General features: G+C 39.2%; 1 protein-coding gene across 1 annotated transcript in view; it reads left to right on the top strand.

Annotated features, from left to right (window-relative positions):
- The first annotated feature begins 5,118 nt into the window (after positions 1-5,118).
- LOC122611518 overlaps positions 5,119-6,000 on the top strand; it is a 113,116-nt gene continuing 112,234 nt past the window's right edge. The window contains 1 exon segment of the mRNA XM_043784654.1: positions 5,119-5,570. The gene's annotated coding sequence lies outside the window, so the exon portion shown is untranslated.

Raw genomic sequence — 6,000 nt, 5'->3', positions numbered from 1 at the left:
GTGGTGCCATCAACTAGGGCATATATCTAAAAAATCAATAAACCTATTAAAAGTTAGTAAATGGAATAGGGTATTTATTATCACTTATCTAACAAGTGGTTTTTACATAACAATAAATTATAAACTAATAACGTATGTTATGTTTCTAAAAGAAGATAAATAATATGTTCTTTCATATGTAGACCAAACCATATGGATAATACACTTAATGATTTCCTCTCACATGCTTAACAAATAAAAAGAGTATAGATCATCCTACTATCTACCAGCTTATGGCTTCATGTTGCAGTTTCAACTTTTGCGTTTCGTACTTTGCATTCTATTTAAGCCAAATGTCGCCTCGTCCGCGTTGGCGTCAAACTACCGTAGTGGCTTTCTGCTTTTTGGGTCAGTTGCCGCAGCACGCGCTTCGCATAACGTCATCGCTCTTGACGTGTGCAACTTATGCAACGCCGGGGCAGCATAAATCATATTTAATACTGAATAGGGCAAATAGAGGCTTATGTATGCGCACCTTGGCCCGGCCAATTGCTTGTACTTTTGTGAATCTCCCCCCGTGGCCCCAAAAACACAGCTTTTTACTGCCAAAAACTGAGTAAAGCGGCTAACAAGGCGGCTGCAACAATATTTTAAGCAGTGCAAAAACATAAATAAACAAGCCAGCAAATAACATAAACATTAAACTGCGACTGTGACTGACTTCGCGACTGTTACTGCGTACGTGGCGTCTATGGGCGCAACGTGACTTTGGTACTGGCCAAAAGTGAACTCTACATAAGACTCGTACATATTCAAAAAGATCATGGACAAAATAAGAAACGTGAGCAGTCACTTAAATTGAGTGAGGCGAATTTGCTGCACATTTTACATTTTGCAGGCGAATACGCTATAAACATTTGAAATTATTGCAAGTAAAAGACAGAAGAAGTAAAGTAAAAAGCTGTATAATAAACTAATTCAAAGTTAAGCGGCAAATGAAACTCGATTTGAAAATAAAATTGTGGGTGACTCATAGTTTTAATAAATAAAAATAAAAGGGAATACTAATTGGGCATTTTATTTTATCATTTATAACCATAAGAAAATAAAGCATAGATGCATGTAGATAAATATGTCTTCTACATCAAGGGCATCATTAATTATCTCGCAGTGCCTGTTTACCACAAGTGGTCTACTTCTTTCATATCACATAAGATAAGATTTTGCCTTCATTTATAAGGGAGCTCATGGCTAATGATTTTCTTTTCAACCGAGGAAGAATAGAAAAAGAACATAAAATAAATGCATAGCAAATAGGCAAAACCCAAATTGAAATATTGTTGAAATCAATTAGATACTCGTAACTTGTTTCAATTTGCAACAATTTGTCTTGCGCTCAGAATTGATGTGTGACTCATTGCAGCTGAAATTAAAAAAAAAACAAGATAAATCGGGTTATCTATATCAATAAAAAATATCTATATTTTATTATGAAAACCTCCCATGACGCATGCTGTGACCTCATTTTTATTATTCAAGTACTATAATTTCATACATATTTTTTGCAAGTACAGATCCGCTTGAATTTTCTGCCAGCTTCGGTGATTGCCTAATCCCACGAAAGCCAACTTCGAGTTGTTCCATTTTTCGAAGATATAATTAATTTATTTTCAATATCAAGTCAATTTATCAGTTGACTTGACAAATACAATAACAATAACAAATTAGACGATGCCAGCCCGCTGTGATTCTCGTTTCGCCCATGCTTCTCTGTAAATCTCTCGGATTCTCTCAGTTTTTCTCTGTTTCTCAGCGGGTAGCACAGTTACGCTGGCCAACTGTTATACGGCCAAACAGATTTTCAAATGCCAGGCCGGGCCACAATTAAACGAAACTAGTTTTGGTCGTTAGACGGAGAGAGAGAGAGCCAGTCCGTCAGCTGTTTGCCAACTAACTTGGCCAACAAATGCAGCGAGGAGCGCCGTAGTTTTTGCCTCTCACATTCAGTCAGCCGGCGCACCGCGTTGTGTGCACTTCGCTCAATAGTTTTATCCGTCGATCGGTTGCGTTTCGATTGTGGCTAAGGTGCGCGATCCTCCCCTAACCCCCTCCAGATCCAGATCTCCCCGCCTATCCAAATCATATTTGTGCAATGCTCCGGCATTTGAACAGCTGTGTGTGGGCGCTGGGTGAAAACTGTGCCGGCAAAAAGTGCAAAAATAAATAAAACTCGCTTTTGAATTAACAGCAATTTCTATCGCTATTTGCTTAATTCGTTGACGCCATGCAACTTTTTTCATTTTTTCATCACGAAAACTGAAGCAGAAATGAGATGTTTAAGCGATTACGTAATGCTTGAATTATTTACGGCGTTTGCAAATTTTTTTCCCTCGTTTTTCGCCATTTTCCTGCAATTATATTTTTGCACATTTTCGCACAAATGAGCAAATAATTTGAGTGTACTTAGTGATTTGACACAGTTTCAGGGGCTATCACGCGGCCAATCGGCCACGTCTGAATTGTTTTCTGGCGCACTGTTGGTCAGGCGTTGGTCAGGTGCAAAGTGCATCACAACGAAAGACTTAGGCAACAAACTTTCGCCCCCTGCTAACCAAATAGGTAAACTCAGCGAAAATCAGATTAGTGGTTGCTAGAGCAATAAAAAACTGAATATAGCCATAAACACTTACATCACTGCAACCTGTTGCATGTCTCTTGCAGTGGCACACTTTTTCAACAGCAACCATAATAATAATCAAAACAGCAAGCCAGCCGAGTTGCATTTAATTAATCACAAAATGAGCTTCGCTTTTCGAGCTTTTTGCCTTAAAGTTTATGAATGAATGAATGGCCGGGCAAGCGAGTGAATGACTTATGAATAAGCCCACGTATGAATGTGGGAGCCGCTGGCTCCAGTTGCCCTTGGTCCAACAGCTTCATCTGCAACTTTTGTCATCCCGCTCGGAGCATCGCAAACAACATAAATTATCAAGTTGCTGCTTCTGTTGCTCCCCGGCTGAACCATATAAAAATATGACTTATTAATAAAAACAGACAACAACAGCAACTTAATAAAGCCACAACCTGCCGCTGGACAGGGCCTCCTGGCGCCTGGCGAGCTGGCCCTAGATCACCCGGCTGCATCATAAATACTGATGTTTTGTTGGTTTTCCATTAAATGTGTTAAATATGCCAAGTGTAGACGACGACGCGTGTGGGTTTTTCGCCGCTGCTGTTGCACTGCTGTTGCTGTTGCTGCTGCCTTTGCTGCATCAAATTAGCCGCACTTGTTGCAGCTGTTGCGGTATTGCTTGTTTTAGCCATTCAGGAATGCACGTCTCTTGAACGGGTAACCCAACTTGAACGCCAAGTTTGTTTAGGCTGCGAAAATAGGTAACAGAATGCACTTTAGAGTTGCACTCGGAATTTTCCTTCACTCAAGTGGCTGTTTAGACAGGGAACTTTACTCATCTTCAAATGGGTATAATTAACATAGCCAAACACTTAAGTCAAAACCACCAGCTTTCCTATTAGCTGTTCAGGTTGTTTAGCGTTGACTTATTATATTTCAGTTACATTGTACTTACAAAATTAAATGCAATTACTCACTTGTTATTAATAAATGCTATTAATATTTATAGTTACTGTTATAGAATGTAGGAAGTTTTACATCTTAGCTTTCAAAACGTAATAAAATTTGTATGTACGCAGCACTTTTAATCTGCAGTAATCCCGTATTTTACATAATATTTCACGACTTATGTTCTTGGTGACTGACTTTATGTCTTTCGTTTTGACCAAATATTTACGTTTTACCATAAAGTTTTTAGTGCACTTTACTCTTCGGATCGTGTATTTTCGGAAACTAAAACGCCCGCAATTTGCGAGCCTAAGGCGAAAAGATTCAGCCTCTGCGGTCCACAGGTCCCATCCTTTTTTTGATATTTTTCCTGTTGCCATTTCCAACGTGTGTGTTTTTAATTATGCTGGTTAATTTTTATTGTTTTCAGTGGCCTGCTTCTTTTTGCTTTAACCTATCTTAGTATGTGGGACACGTTTTTCGTTTATGTTTCTTCATACTTCATTTGCTGCATGAAATAATTGCGGGGCGTAGAAATTAATGTGCAAGCAGGGCGTTTCCAAAAGGTAATGTTGGTAAAAAAAAAAAACGGTTACCGTAAGATGAGAGAACTTTTTTCGATCTCCCCATTACATGCGGAAATTACTTCATTGCAATAAAGATTCCTTAACGATAAGGACCTCATTTCGGAGGTATAACACAAGGTCAGCTGTGTACCACAAAAGTTTTTCAGCGATTTGGGACGAGTTCGTTGCTTAAGTCTTTAGTTTCTGGGGAAACGCTTGAATACCAAAGTTTAAGCAGGTTAATTAACATAAGCAAGCCAGCCAAGCAAATCGAGTGAGTCAAGCACTATATAGCCTATATAGGGTCGGTTCAGCACTCCCACATGTTCCATTCAGTTCCGTGGCGAGCGAAAGTTCACGAAACTCCTGATGAAACAAAACGTATGAAATAAATTTAAATGTTTTCCAGAAATGAAACGCCCACATGGGAGGTGTGTGTACATATGTACATATGTGTGTGTGTGAGTGCGGGTGTGGTGGGCGTGTAATGTGCGCCCGACACCAAAACAGTTAAAGGTGGAAATACAAGAAATTCAAGTGAATATCAAGCGCAGAAATTACGTCAATCAAAAGTCAAAGCACAACTGGCAACTTGGAAGCCACAAATCGAATAGGTTATACCTCTACATCTATTTTTTCTTTTTCACATTTCTGCAAAGGCGTCTTGGTTATAACAAAATAACAAAAAAGACAGAAAAAAAAGGAGAGAAAAAAATTATTGCTGAGCGGTCCAGACCAAAAATGGACCAGCAGAGCGGCGACTTTTGCCGAGCAAAGTGTGGGCAGCAAAGTTGCCTAACAGCCAGTGGTGCCGCACTCACACCAAAATCCGGGCTCATACACACACTCTCTCGGGTTTAGAGCCAGGTAACTCTTGGTAATACAGGTAACCAGCATTGGGGCTCGCGATCGGCGGCTCAAGCTCCGCACATTCAGTTCGTTTTCAGCGCGCGTGCGGTGCGGTTCTCTGCCAAGTGGTCTTCTCTCTGGACAGTGTGTTAAGTGTTAAGTTGCTGAGCTCCAGCACTCCGGATAGATCATCTGAGCGGAGATCGTTGCCTTATTTGAATAGGCGGGGAATCTAACATCCATCGCCTAATTGCAGTGAAAGTTGCCGGGCATTTTTCAGCTATTTTACCCTGTGAAAATTCCGAAAAACCAAACGCGCGCAAAGCAATCCAAAGTGTTTAAAAAGAAAAGCGTTTAATATTGTTAAGTACAACAATACGTTTTAATACAACAAATATTCCAGTGTCTGTGAGTCTGCCAAAGCCGTCGCGCATTGTGTGTGTGTGTGTATTTCTGCGCTTTTGACGGCAAATCGCTTTTGGCAGCTGCTTTGGCAGCAGCCAAGTAAGAAACAAGGCTTTTTTGCTGGCATCGATCTTCGTTGGCAGCTGTTGGCAGTATGAACTGATTTTGGCCGAAAGTTGATGAATAAAATGGTGAGCACATTTTTTTTCACTTCTACTAAGTGCAAATTTTAAGTGGTATATAAAACATTTTTATTATAATAGAAATTTAATGGATTTTCGGGCGGAAAAAGCCAAGTGGTTAAAACAGCAAATAGCGAAATTACATTGCAAATGGCAAGAAACCAAAAAAATTTAAAATATCATAAAATTTATAACCATTAAAAGGAGCAAACTAAAATTGAATACATTTAGAAACATCCATCAAATTGAAATATAAAATTATATAATTTTCGTCGTTTTACTTGAAGAGCTTTTTATGGCTCCTTGATATAATTTATAATTTTGTGTTTTGTCCGTTTGTAGTTCCATTAAAGTTGCAAGCACAAATAAAAGTTACAATTAATCTCCTTTTAAATGGTCTGAAATCAGCGAGCATAAAAACAGTTGGCACACAAAATTT

This window comes from Drosophila teissieri, chromosome 2L (assembly GCF_016746235.2).
Source record: "Drosophila teissieri strain GT53w chromosome 2L, Prin_Dtei_1.1, whole genome shotgun sequence".
In the NCBI taxonomy this organism is placed as follows: Eukaryota; Metazoa; Arthropoda; class Insecta; order Diptera; family Drosophilidae; genus Drosophila; species Drosophila teissieri.
Note: the sequence above shows the minus strand (reverse complement) of the source record. Positions and strands in the feature narration are given on the sequence as shown.